General features: G+C 47.7%; 1 protein-coding gene across 4 annotated transcripts in view; it reads left to right on the top strand.

Annotated features, from left to right (window-relative positions):
* The window catches only part of Nck2 (NCK adaptor protein 2), a 118,622-nt gene that overhangs the window by 50,762 nt on the left and 54,157 nt on the right, over positions 1–13,703 (top strand). The window lies entirely within an intron of this gene.

Below are 13,703 nucleotides of genomic sequence, written 5' to 3' on the forward strand. Positions count from 1 at the left end.
GGGAAAAAAATGAGAATCAAGACTTGCCATGTAAAGGTACATGATCCCAACAATGAATGTAACTGTACTGTATCCCTAAATGTACCAATAAACTCAATAAAAAAAAAAAAAACTTAGAGTTTGGGATCTGATTTAGAGAGAAGAAATATATGCTTAAAATTTTTCATCTTTATCTGATCAACTATGACTAGTGAGGCTCCCCTAAGATCCGTGTAGTTTAGAGTTTAAAAAAAGGTACTTATGGATGAATTAGGAAAGCCTGGAGTGAACCAGGAAGGTTACAGTAGTTAAATTTGGGCGGGTAGTGAATCTTGGCATGAGAATAAGCTGTGGGCATATACTTTAAAGCTGCTTACCCAGGCACCCACCTGGTAATGTCTCTTCATGAACAAATGCATGTGGGGAAAATAAAATGAAGTGTTCTTACCTTTTGTTTTCTGAATTAATAATATATCTTAGCAATCCTGCTTAGAGTGTAGGTGAATTCTTCCTGTTTCCCTGTGCATAGTATTTCAGCATGTGTCTCTCACTTGTCTAACCGTTCACCTACTTGTGGGCTTTTTGGATTATTCTTGTTTCCTTCATTGCTTTGCCTGGGGGCTGGGATTTTTCTCTTCTGTCACCAAGTAGGAGACAGGCTTTCCTCAGCCTTGACCACAGCACCTGCTACTCAGGACATTTTTTAAACTTTTAATTTTGAAATAAATCCACACATACCAAAAGTTGCAAAAATAATGCAAGGAATTCCTATGTATCCCTTTTCACCCAGCTTCCCGAAATGTCAGCATCTTAAATACTGCAGTCCAGGTATTAAAATCAGGAAGATTAGCTTCATGTGGTGCTGTTATTCTTTGTCACTTTGTCATCTCCTCAGTCTGCTAAGTGACAGGCCGTATCTTCCTGTTGTTTTAATTTATGTCTCCTAAATACAGAGACCAGCACCTTCTCTGTGTTGGACAGCCAGACACTTTTCCTCCATTTTCCTTCGGCCGCCATTTTCTTGGCTTGCAGTCAATTCTGTTACAGTCAACTTTAAGTAGAGTCCCAGACACATCATGAAGATTTGTTCTTTCAGTCATAAAATCCACATTTTTCCCCTGGCTTTTTATAGATTTTGAATCTGCTGTGGTGTTTTGCCAAATGATCAAAGGTTTTGTACTTTGCCTGTCTTTTAATGTCTTTTGAGTTTTGAGTTTTAGGTTTTTAAAAATTTCCTCCAAGGTCATAGGGGATGTCTTCCATAGGTCCTTCCATCCCTTGATTTTTTTGAACTGTAAGTTGTGGATGCATTTGGATATATCCCACTGTTGGGTTTGTGAGTGGCCTCAGCTTCCTGCTAGGAGGCCACCAGCTAGTCCGTGGTCATTTATTGGGAAATCTGTCTTTTCTCCAGTGACAGGAAGAACAGCCTTTATTGAATACTAAATCACAGGTTCATTTAGTCTATTTCCTGTTTCCTAATGTTTCATTAGTCCCTCTCCCAAATGCCACACCAAACTGGAGCTGCTGAATTCACTGAAAACTTCCCATTATTTTAAAGCAAATAAATGAAACTAATTACTACTATGTCAAAGCCTGGAAAAAACTAATTATATGGACTTCTTGTATCTGCCCATTCCACATCCTTGGATTCAGCCAAGCTTGAAATCAGCCAAACTCCAAGGGAAGATATTTGGGAAAAGAGATCCCATCTGCACTGAACATAGATAAATGTGTTTTTTTCTCACTCAGCCCTAAAAAGTAGACTATAACAACTATTTACATAGCATTTGCATAGTTTTAGGTATTATGAGTCATCTAGGGGTGGTTATTTAATGTATATGGGCTGGTGTATTCAGGTTATGTGCATACTACACCATTTTACATGAGGGACTTAAAAATCAGTGAATCTGGTATCTACTAGGGGTCCTGGGAGCAATCTCCTGCAGGTGACTGCACCATGATCATACGTGAGAAAATGAGCCAGGCACAGCCCAGAAGCCCCTGAGTTGTCTCAGCACTGGGCAGAGGGCAGCTGATCCCCTCCAAGCCAGGTCTAAGAGTGGGGTCACATACATCCAGCACACAACTCCACTGGTTGGGCCCTAGGTGGTCTTGCTGTGTGTGCTTGGCTGTGGAGGGAGCATAAGGAAGCCTGGGGGAAACTTTGATTGAAACTAATGACATAACATTTTTTTTTAAAGAAAGCAAAACACTACCTTTTGGGTAGTGTGTAAGAATCCTCTGAAGCTGCTTCTCTGGTAAGGTCAGCTTCAGCAGAAACACTACTACCTGGGACATCCTTAGTTCTCTCTTTGTAGACAGAGCATGTTGTTCTCCTGTTGCATGTTCTGTGGGCTAACCATGCTGTGTGTGTCATCTGGGCCTCCTTGGTCTCAGCCAGGCACCCAGGGCACTAGGCTCAAGGTGAGGCTGCAAACCCTCAAATCTCGGGCTCCAAATTCTGACTGCAGATTTGTTCTGTATGCCCTGTGCGTGGCCTCAATTCTCCACCCCGAATGGGGATGATGAGATGCCTTCCCATTGTAGGGCCAAGTGCCATCATGGGTGTCCAGTGCTCAACATTGTCTGCGACACTGAGGATGTGCTCAGTAAAAGATCCTCATCACCATTGATCTCTTTCTTCTCTTTAGTGTATGAAACTCAGGATGCACAGTTCCTGAGCTTTGAATTTGAGTGTTGAAAGCAAATCAAAACAGGTCATATGGTACAGCTCCATTCTGTAGGGGATACGTTCCAGGACCCTCAGAGGATGTCCCAAACTGTGGGCTAGCACTAAACCCTATGTGTGCTATTTTATTTTTCCCTATGTGTTCATATCTGTGGTAAAGTTTAATTGGTAACCAGACACAGTTGAGAGATTAAGAATAATGACTATTGATGAAAGAGAGCAGTTATCTCTTGAAAGAATTAAGACATGTGTTGATGTTTTCCTGCTGTGGTCCCCTATGGGGAAATGACATAGGGCTGAGCAGGGCCACTGTGTTTAAGGTTCCCTGAGAGAGGGTGGCTGTACGTGAGAGACAGCACCCAGGAACCCGAAGCCTGGCTGAGATGCAGTGAGCCAGAGGTCTGAGAAACAAAGTGCTTCCTGTTTTTGATCTGTCTGAAGCTGATGGTCCGAGACATGGCTGGGTGCTTGGCTTTGACGTGAGCAGCTGCAGGATGGTGGGTCAGCTTTCGTGTGCATCTGGGTTTCTCTTGTTTTTGTCAGAAAGAATGATCTTCAAAGCTGAGCACATGGAACAGGCACAGTGAGAAGGAGTGGAAGTTGGTTGTGGCAGGGAAGCCAGGAGGAGGGAGCCTGGCTGCTCTGCCACTGTCCCCAATACCTGTGGGGGTTCTTGGAGCAGCCATGAGGGATAAGAGCAGAGCCAAAAGCCTGGAGCACTGCATTTGGTCCAGTTCCTCAAAAGAAAAGACACTGGAAGCAGGAATAGGACCTTGATCAGATTATAAACCAGAGGGAAGCTGGGAGTGTTAAGCCTTAGGTTTCCACAGTGCACTTGGATAGGGCTTCATCCCTTAGCAGTATCGCTTCATCTGTAGCGGGGATGTGCCCACCCCTCCATTTTGGCCACTCTCAAAGGCCTCTGGGCCATCATTTCTTTGGGCATAAAGACCACCTACAACCACCCACTCTGGGGCTGTTGGAGGTCCCTTGGGAGACATTCCACCAGCCTCAGGTCAATGGCCTATGCCCCGGACTTGCTCCCTGCCCCATGTCACCAATATGCATGGTTTTTCCATTTTGAATTTTTAAAACTTATTTAAAAGCAATGTATAGCATTGTTATGGCTTGTATCAAAGCCTCATACCCTTATAGGTGGGGCATTGGGAGGTGATAGGTGTGTGATGCAGGGATTAAGGGTGTGTGGTAACTGAATTAGTCCTCTGATTAGTTTATCATAGATCTGGGTATGGACAATGAGAAGCTGTACCTTGGGTGTGGGTGGCACCAACCAATAGTCTTGTAGCCTGTATGGAATAAGAAGGGAGGCTTGCTGCTGCTGCTGTTCCACTGTTTCTTGCCTTCCCTGCAGTGGACAGTTTCTCCCCTGCCATCCCCCTCTGCCTTTCCACCCTGCTTTGGAGCCAACTGATTATGGACTGAAACCTCTACAAATTGTGAGCCTAAATAAACTTCTCCTTTAATTTGTTGGTGTCAGGTATTTTGTCCCAGCAGTAAGAAAACAACTAAGACAAGCATTAACAGAAAAAGAACAAGACTGAGCAGGGTAGAGATCTTTGTCACCCTGGCTGTAGCAGAGTAAAGAAAGGATGGTCCATGCCCAGAAAGAGAGATGGGGACAGCAGGGATGCTCTGACCTCCACCCCAGGTCCTATTACCTCCCTGTGGTGGCAGCCTCGGGCTGGTGCCTGGTCTTTCTTGGAGGTGGGTGTCTCAGCTCAGTCCTTTGTGTAATGACAGGCATTTCTGTGTCTACAAGGGAACAAGGGAATGTATTCTTTGGCTACACACAACCACACATGCTGTATTCATGCACACAGCAAGTCATCTGCCACTTGTCATATCAGGATCTGGGCTGTCTCTCCGTGTCCTCCACATGACAGGTGACCTGAGAGTAGGTCATTCAGTGGTAAACGATGAGCTGGCATTTCGGCCCAAGGCTGGTGTGCACACTCTCAGGTAGCAGTCAGTAGACTGTTAGGTGGCCTTGCCCAGAGTCCTCCTCTGCTGGTTTGCTCCTCTTTGAGCAGGGTCTCGGGAGCGTCATGACCTTGACCAAGATCTGAAGGACAGCTTGGGCGAAGGGGTGGAGACCTGTTTATGAGATTTGCAGGTGAGAAAGGTCCATGAGGGACCCCAGAACCTGGACTTCTGAGAAACTGAATGAGGGACCAGAGCCAATAGGTTGAAGTGGAGCCGGAAGATGTGATTCACGTATACTCACTATTGCACTGGGAAAGTACATGCCCTAGTGTGGCACAGCACCAGCCTGCCACGCACCCCTGCTCTGCAGGCCTTCAGCGTTGCACTTCTGCACTTTGAGGAGGACATCCCCATGTTATTCCAGGGGTCACACAGGTGGTGGATGTGACCCAGAGCATCCAGAATTCCCCAGTTTTGGGTGCTTTTTGGGTGTGAGGCGAGCGTCAGTCTTGCCCTTCCTGTGTCTGACACCCATCCATGGCTTGTGTGGGGGCTCAGTTGATGCTTGCTTGATGAGCTAACTGGAAGTCTTCCTAGAAGAAAAACAGTGTTGGGATGGTGAAATTCCATATGCCACTTGTCAAATCAGGACGATTTTGCTTTGGGAAGTAGACCTAGGACATGTCAGAGTTTCTCTTACTTTGGAGGTCAATCTTGAGAAAGTGACGCCAGACTTTTCTTCCATTCTGTCTTAGTTTAATTTTCATATAAAATGACTATTTGGGTGTAAACACTAATTTTGCTTGTTTATGCTAAGGCTCAGATTTTGCCAGGCATATATCCCTGAGAAGCTGCCATGTTTAGCCGATCTCTTCACAGGCACATTTTCTTAGAATGCACAAACTTGAGGCCCTGTGGGATGTTCTCATGCGATGCTAACCTGCCCCCCTTAAGGGCGTCGTCTGTGCTGTACCTTCTGACGCACAGAGCTCACACCCAGCAAGTACACAGTCGTTTTCATTGAGCTAGGGTGACTTTCTGCATAGTTCTGTCAGCAGAGTGATTGACACTGGCCCTGAGGAGACCCGGTAGTCTCCGAGGTTAAGTAGCTGTCTCAATACCACACAGTGAGGAAGATGGAGACCAGACTTTGCATCTAGTTTAGAAGCAAGCCCTGTGCCCTCTGTATCAGGGATGTAAGTGCTATCACCTTACCTGGGCCTGTCTCTGCTCAGCTCAGGCAGCCTGTGGTACCATTATGAGAACTTAGAGAACGGTTCCTTGAATTTTTCCCTTTCCATTCTGTGTTTTTTCCCACATAGTCGTGGTTCTTAACCGAGGTCAAGAGCTTTGGCAACTTGCAGATGCTTTGAAGCCACAGGTCTCAGGTCAGGAGGGACAGAGGGGCTGAAAAGCTTTCTGATTTGGGATGCTGGTTTTGAACTTGTGAAGTTTCTGCTGTTGTCTGTCACCTGAAGGTACCATTTTGTGAGTCTTCATCATGATCACAAGGCTGAGGCCTAATTTATCACCTCAGCCGAGTAGGACCCATCTCTCTCCTTCTCCATGATGAGGTTTTTTGCCTCTGCACATTTTATGTACCACATTATACATGTGTGCATACAGGCAGCAGTGAATTCCAAGAACTACTAGTTCCAAGGTTGTCCTCTAAAGCATTGGTTACAATTTTGAATTCAGAAAAGGCTTGAAATTCCTTCTTTGAGCCTGTTTCCTTGGTGTCAGAAATCACATCATGGAGCTGAAGTTGATTGTTCCCAAATGTGTGTCTGTGAATGGAGAGTGCTCTTCACTGCATGCTCGCTGGATGAGAATTCTCAGAGGCCTGGCTGGAGGAGGAAGTGGGCTTGGCTTCCTGCCCTGTGGCCCCTGAAATGTCGTTTCTGACTTTGTGTCCAGTTAAAACAAATGGCATGTAGATAGATGTTCATGCTCTTGTCTAGTTTTAGCTTTAGAAGTGCTTACACAGCTAATCTGGCATTTATGACTATTTCTACTTCGAGCTCAGTGGGTGGCTCTTTGGGGATATTCAGACAAAAATGGCTTAATTGGATTTCAGCCCAGACATGGTGTTTGAATGGCTTTATGGATGGCATTAATTGGGCAGCTGCCATAGAAAGTCGAATGTATGCTTTCAAGCTTTAGAATGCAGAAGCACTCTTTCATGCTGTCCCTCTTGTTGGCTCAGTGCGAATTCATTTAATAAATGAAACACTTAAGAAAAATAAATATAGAGCCCTAAAATGAAGAAATACGGTTTGTAAGTGGAACTATCCATTGGTTTTGGCAAAGTTACATTGTTATCTGTATTCAAGGCCCCACGTGGCTGTTAACAGGCTGCCTCAAAGCCACAGTTGTAGAAGGATTTGAGGTCTCAGATTGGAATGTCGGAGAGAAGGATTTAGGGTCTCATGTGGCACTGACTGCTGCAGGGTATTGGGAGATTAAAACAGATCTTCAGATATGATTATGGGAGCGACAGTTTATTGACTGCTAAGTGTGGCACGGGAGTTGTTCAGTCGGGAGCCTGCTGTCTGCCTGCCCTTCTGGGTGCCAGCACTCAGAATGCTTAGGTCCCTTCCCGCAGCTCCTCCTACCTGCTGGGCTGTATTCCCATCAGCATGCAACCTTACTGAGTAGTGATTGCTCGAGAGTGGAGGCCGGGGCTCTCTGAAGAGAGCAGCTTTGCGCTGACTGGAGCCTGAGGAGTGGGGTGCGGCTGGAGCATGGCCCAGGGAGGCCAGAGCACTGGCCATGCTGGCGGAGAGGTGCAGAGAGCCAGGCAGAGACACAGCCATGACGGCGGCACTTGGGAGGGTGTGGGCAGACAAGCCTGGACGATGCCAGGACCTGCCAGGCTAAATATACTTTAAGTGCACAATGATGTTAAAATTAGGATTCCATCAGAACAGGTATAAACCTCTGTAAGTTTTTATAACTTTTAGCCTTTAAAATTTTTATTTTTAACTGAAATTTTATACCTGTGGACCAAAATCCCCTCATATTCCCTAGCCCAAGGTCCCTAGCAACCAGCACTCTACTCTGAGCAGGCTTCTCCCCTTGCCGTGTCTGCTGGTCTTTATCACAGCAGGGGCAGGAGGCCCTTTGCTGTTAGGGCTGGGGCAGCTCACCTTGTCCTCATCCATCCAACCATCCATCCATGGATTTGCAGGTTGTCCCTCATCTTTATACTTTTGTAGAATGGAAGATTTTAAATTTCCTTTTTATTCCATGGTGTGTGAAACTTCGTGGAGTATCACTGTGGGGCACCATGAGAGCCACTCCTATTCAAGGATGGGTACTAGACCACGTTGATCCAGTGCTCCTTAGAGGTGTGGGAAGCAGTGGGCAGTGGGGTTTATTTTTCTAGTGTCTTAAAAGACTATCCATTCTGTTGGAGCTTCACAGTTGCCAGAAATTTTTAAAATAAAATTTAAAATATATATACTCTTGAGACAAAATCTCCCTGAGTTGCTCCATAGTTGGATGGGTCCCTGTTCCCCAGGGCTTCTCAGGCCAAATGCAGGGCTGGTGCTGTCTTTTTGAGCCCTGCCTTGGTCTTATTGTTGTAGAAAACCTTACCCACCCTCAGGTTGGGAGGTCTCCAGTCTCTGAAAGACCAGGGTATTAGCCAGCTTTCTGTTACTGTCAGGTGCACCTGTGCCATCGACTCAATAGAAGATGTTCACATGGGTTTGTGTTTGGCAGATTTCCGTCCACAGTCAGGTGGCCTGTTGCCACGGGCTCATGGTGGCTCATCCTGGTGGGAGTGTGTCTAAGCAGACCAGGACACCAAAGAGGACGAGGCAAGGCCACAGCCCCAGTGACCTAAAGACCCCTGCTAGCTCTGCCTCTTAAGGGTCAGCAGAGCCACTCCAGGAACCAAGCCTCTAACCCATGAGTCTTGGGGATGCTGAGGGTCCAGAGTACAGCAGGGAGCAGACTGAGTTGGACACGCTCCATTCCTGGAAACTAGAATCTACATCAGCCCCTGTTGCCTGTGCCAGAGGCTCAGCCCCACACCTAGGAGAACCCATCCGGACCAGATCCACTCTCTCTGGTGGTCCCTATGGGGGCGCACATGCTCCTGAACAGCAGCCCTTGCAGAGTCAGCGCATCTTGCTGAAGTTAATCTGTGGCTGGAAGTTACACCACACAGTCCACTTGAAGATGAAGGGAAGGAAGGTGCCAAGGGCTATGGGAGAACCCTCAGATTTGTGTAACATGTTCAGAAATAGATTCTTGAGCGGTGTGGTATGCAGCTTATATCTGCTTGTCACTTGATGGAGGTATAAAGGGACATAAAATGCTACCTCCTAAGGTGGTTTGAGACCCTCATTCTTCAGTGACGCTTGCCTCCCATTGGTACCTCTGCCCGGCAGCCTCTGCGCAGGCTCATTTGCCATGTGATGCTCATCTTCTTAAACTATCTGCCTTAACACAGAAGAGCATATGTTTGAGGGGTGCAGGTGAAGACCCCAGTGAGCCAGATCCATGGCGGGTGTGCAGGGCCCACATCTGGGACAGAGAACCCTGAGTCTTCAGCACCACGTCCTTGAAGTGACAGATTTAATGTGACTCAGGAGACATATGATAGACTATAATTTATGGACGTGATTTGGATCTGGAGTCAAATAAATCAGTTCTAAGACAGCATTTATGAGACTGATGAGAGAATGGGGGTACCAGTGAGGTACAAGGTTTACCCTGAGGAATTAATAATGATCCTGGATGTGATGAGAGCCTCATTCTCATCGCTGGGGCCCGGCGCGGAGTATTCAGGGCAGACTAGGTCTGTGGTTTGTGTTAAGCCTCCTGGTGAGGGCTGGGGCACGTGTACCCCTAACTGTTGCAATTGGATTGCCGCATGTGGGTGCCATCTGCATTATGTCCCCTTGTGCATGTAGTCAAAGTCAACATTAAAGAGTAGACAGTGTCACACTTATCATATCAAGGTGGTGGGTGCTCCCCAGGGCTCTGCCCTGGGTGGGGTGGCCAGACAGGGAGGAGAGGTCGAGGCGGAGCTGGGGGTGGGGGCTGTGCTCACACTGGCTTTGGAGGGTGAATGGGGTTGAAACCGATCAAGTGTCCCTTCTCCAGTGCAGGAGGAGGTAGCTGGGAGGCACCTGATATGGCTGTGGGGATTGCGATATCAGAGTCCCTGACTTTACTCATTCTTACACATGCTCAGGACAGACTTTAAAGTTCCTGTTGTGCATGTCTTGTATCAGGAGACTTAGCCATGGCATTCAGTTTCATGAAAGCGTCTCACACAGTGCACTTTCATCCACCCATAATTTGGAGGTGGGAGGCTTTGGGTGGAGGTGATATCGAGGTTGCTTCTGCTGGGGCCTCCTCTGTGTGTGTGCTCCTGTTGTCTCTGCTTCTGCCTGGCTTGGGGCCCCACCTAACCTAGACACTCAAGCTCCTGTCCCAAGTGCTGGAGGTAGCACTTCCGTGTGTGGGATTTAGCATGGCACAGACTGGTGTCTATCTGTCCATGTGGGCTCACACTTGAGACAAAGAAGACACCAGGACTGGTCTTGAGCAAGGCACTCTAGGACCTGGGTCACTTGGTTCGGTGTCTGGAACCCAGGTCTTCCTTCCACTTGCATGGAGCCTCCCTCCATGTGGCTCAGAGCTGGGCCAGAGTACCTCTGGGCTGGAAACCCCGATGGCCCTGGTCCTGTGCTGTCCTGTGCAGACCCTGACACCCCTGGATTCCTGCTGAGCTGCAGAGCCACTTACAGGCCATTGCCACACCTGTCCAACCTGTGGATGGGTGTTGAGTGGGGAAGGAATGGAGGGGTGAGAGAAAGCATTGAACACTAGAGTCCTGTAGTAAGCATATCCCTTTTTCCCCTTTTAAATAAAGGAGAAAAGGTGGTGACTTTAGCTTCACTGACTAGGGGTCTAACTTGAGTGTCCACAGGGACATCACAGGGCAGAGGTCAGATTTAAGGCTCTGATGGTGCTGCTCTCATGAATAGTGATTTCTGCCTTCCAGTGTTCCTTCTCTGGACATGTTTTACATATTCAGGTTGAACATCGCTCATCTGAAACCTGGAGTGCTCTGAAATCCAAAATACTTTGAAGCTGATGCTCTGAAAGTTTCAGATTTTGGAACATTTCAAATTTTAGGATCAGGAATTGAAAGCTGGTAAAGTCTACATGCATGTATTTCAAAATCTGAAAAACTCTGAAATCTGGGATACTTCTAGTCCCAGTCATTTTGGCTCAGGGCTGCTCACCCCTGGTCCAGCTTGGATTTGGTACCCACTCAGGTCTCCAGGCAGGGGAACCACTTGACTCAGCCAGAAAGTGTTACCAGCCGAGTCTCTGGTGCACTGGCATCCGAGACAAAGAGCACTTTGACAATACAGGCTGTGTGTTCCTTGTTCCAGGGCTTTTCTGAACAGCCTGTCAGGATCCCTGCTTGATTTGAGAGGTTGACGCTTTCTGTGGTGGCAGGTACTCCAGACAGATGGCAGCAACAGATGCTATTTGCCAGCTCTTTCCCTTTACTGGCGGTCTTTGCAAGGAGAAAGAGCCTGCTGGCTCTGCAGTTGCACCGGCACAGGTTCCTGTTCTGCGTGGGACACCCAGAGTGGGAGGGGGACAGTTGTCTCCGAGCATTGCTAGGAAGCTCGAGGGGCAGCCGCAGTGAGCATCTCTTTGAGCACGCTGACCTCTCTGGTATCACCGGTGTCCGGCAGCAGAGTGGATACATGGCTCTATGTAGAGTCATTTCAGCTGTCTAGATGGATGGGCCAGTTCTGAAGTGGGCAGAGTCATGGTGTTAAGCAGTATCATGCCCACGGGGCACACATCCTTGGCTGGCAATTGATCAAGGCACACGGGCCCTCTTATTAACCCTGCGGCTGTGGTGGAGTGAAGGGTGTTATTATGGATGTCTGAATTGGACACCTGTGTCAGACTCGGGCAGCACCGGGCAGCACCGGGCAGCACGGGACCTCCCAGAAGGCATGACATAAGTTCCTGGGCAGCTAGGCTGACTGGGACAGCACGGGGCTTTGTAATGCCCAGCTCTGCACGGGGACAGGGTGTGTCAGCTGTGGGGTGTGCAGCTGTGGGGCTGAGGCCTGCAGCATGGAGCCTGCTCTCGGAGTTGATGTCCACTCCTGAGATGAGACTGGGAAGCCCCAGACCATAGTCTGACTGAGAAGAGGGAAATCACAGTGTTACAGAGGTGGAGAGAGTCCCTTGGCTTTTTCAGGGGTAATTTTGTATCATTAAGGGCTCAAATTAAGGTGAAGAAAGTGATATACATGGTAGTCGATCCTTCTTTCTTTTTTACCTCGAGGGAGAAGCACATGGAGCTAGTACAGAAGTGTGTTCAGAGAAGCACACCCACCCTTTCGTGTATTCCATCTGCTGAAGCCACTGTGCAGAAAATCCTTGAGTCAGTTCTTGAGCGAGGGCCTTCAGCCTGCAAGTGACCTTGTATATGATCTTGTTTATGTTGCATAAAGTACTCTCCCGAAGGGTTGAGATCACGGTTTGTAATTGGGACCTGATTTGTACAGGAGCTTTGAATAAGCCTATAGCCCATATTCAATCCAGCAGTGGCCTGCTTTTAAACCCACAGAGAGAGCTTTGACACGTATCTTTCCATGTCAGGTGTGTGCCAGTGCAATGCTTTTCTCAAGGAAAACACTGTAGCTGTCCTTTCTCATTCTTGAGCCTAGGTGGCCCCTGGCACCATGGTGTGCATTTTACATGGTTTCTCTTCTGCAGAAGTTGCTCGGCTCAAGTTCTGCTCCAGATGTATTCACAGGTACCATGCCATGACTAGTCTGAGTATCAGGACCGTATTCCCACCCAGTTTGCTGTTTTTTGCTTGGGGCTGGTGGGTAATTGTTGACCTACTTTCCTGTTGATGCCTGAACATTTCTTCTACATTTACCTTCAAAGGAACAGGGTGTGAAAAACCTGTTGGGCATAGAGTTTTAAAGACCCAAACTCTGAAGCTTATTTCAGAAAACTTTGAACCTTGCTGTTATGTTTTGGATCTTAAATGTCCCCGAAGGGCCTTGTGCAGAAGGTTTGGTCACCAGTCTGTGGTGCTGCTGGGAAGTGGTGAACCTTAAGAGGTAGGGCCAGCCAGGACCAAGTGAGGTCACTGGGGACATGCCTAATGGGAGGAAGTGAAGTCATATGGGTGTGCATAGTGGGAGGAAGTGACATCACTGATGGCATGCCCTGGGAGGGGACATGGGAACCCCAGCCCCTTTCTATCTCCTTTTGCTTCCCTTTTACTGGGTACCTTGCTCCTCTCTATGCTGCTGCCTTGATGTTCTATCTTGTCACAGACTAGCTGACCATGGACCAACACTCTGAAACCCTGAGCCAAAATCTCAGGCATTGTGTCACAGTGGTAGAAAACTCATTAACAAAGTCCCTGGAAAAGTTAACACTATAGCCAGGTTCAACATGGCAAATGTTTGTAATTTTAACATCGAGGGAAGCTGAGGCAGGAGGATCTCAAGTTCAAATCCTGCCTGGGCAACTTAGCTAGGCCCTGTTTTCAAACTAAAAATAAAAAGGGCTGGGGATGTAGCTCAGTAGTAGAATACCCCCCTGGATCGATCTTGAGTACTACAAAAGAAAAGCAAACCTGTAAATGTGAGTATTATTGTGTATCCTCGAAGGTCATTGGCAAGCTTAGCTGATCTCACTCCTCTGTGCATTGTACAGGCAGAAAGAGCTATGTGTGCGGAGAACTCAAACAGCCACACAGCTTCTCCCTGGCCTAGATGTCAGGAAGCCCAACTCCATCCAAAATCTTAAAAATGCCACTTAGTTCTATAACAGCCCCTGGAAATACAAATGCAGAAGTGTTTGAGGACGGGACTACACAGTGCATGGCCGTGTGCTGGTGGCTTTCCTCAGTGAGGGGCTCAGGATAGAAGGTCGTTAATGTCGGCCTGAGTCTAGGCTTCTGTGTCTCTGCTCTCAAGGGCCAGCCTGTTACTGGGGACACTAAGCAGAGAGAAGGGGATGTTCTCCCTCGTTTACATTTAATCATTGTGTTTGGTTATCACTTCTT

Source organism: Fukomys damarensis, unplaced genomic scaffold (assembly GCF_012274545.1).
Source record: "Fukomys damarensis isolate Sample0158 unplaced genomic scaffold, DMR_v1.0_HiC HiC_scaffold_9, whole genome shotgun sequence".
NCBI classification, from domain to species: Eukaryota; Metazoa; Chordata; class Mammalia; order Rodentia; family Bathyergidae; genus Fukomys; species Fukomys damarensis.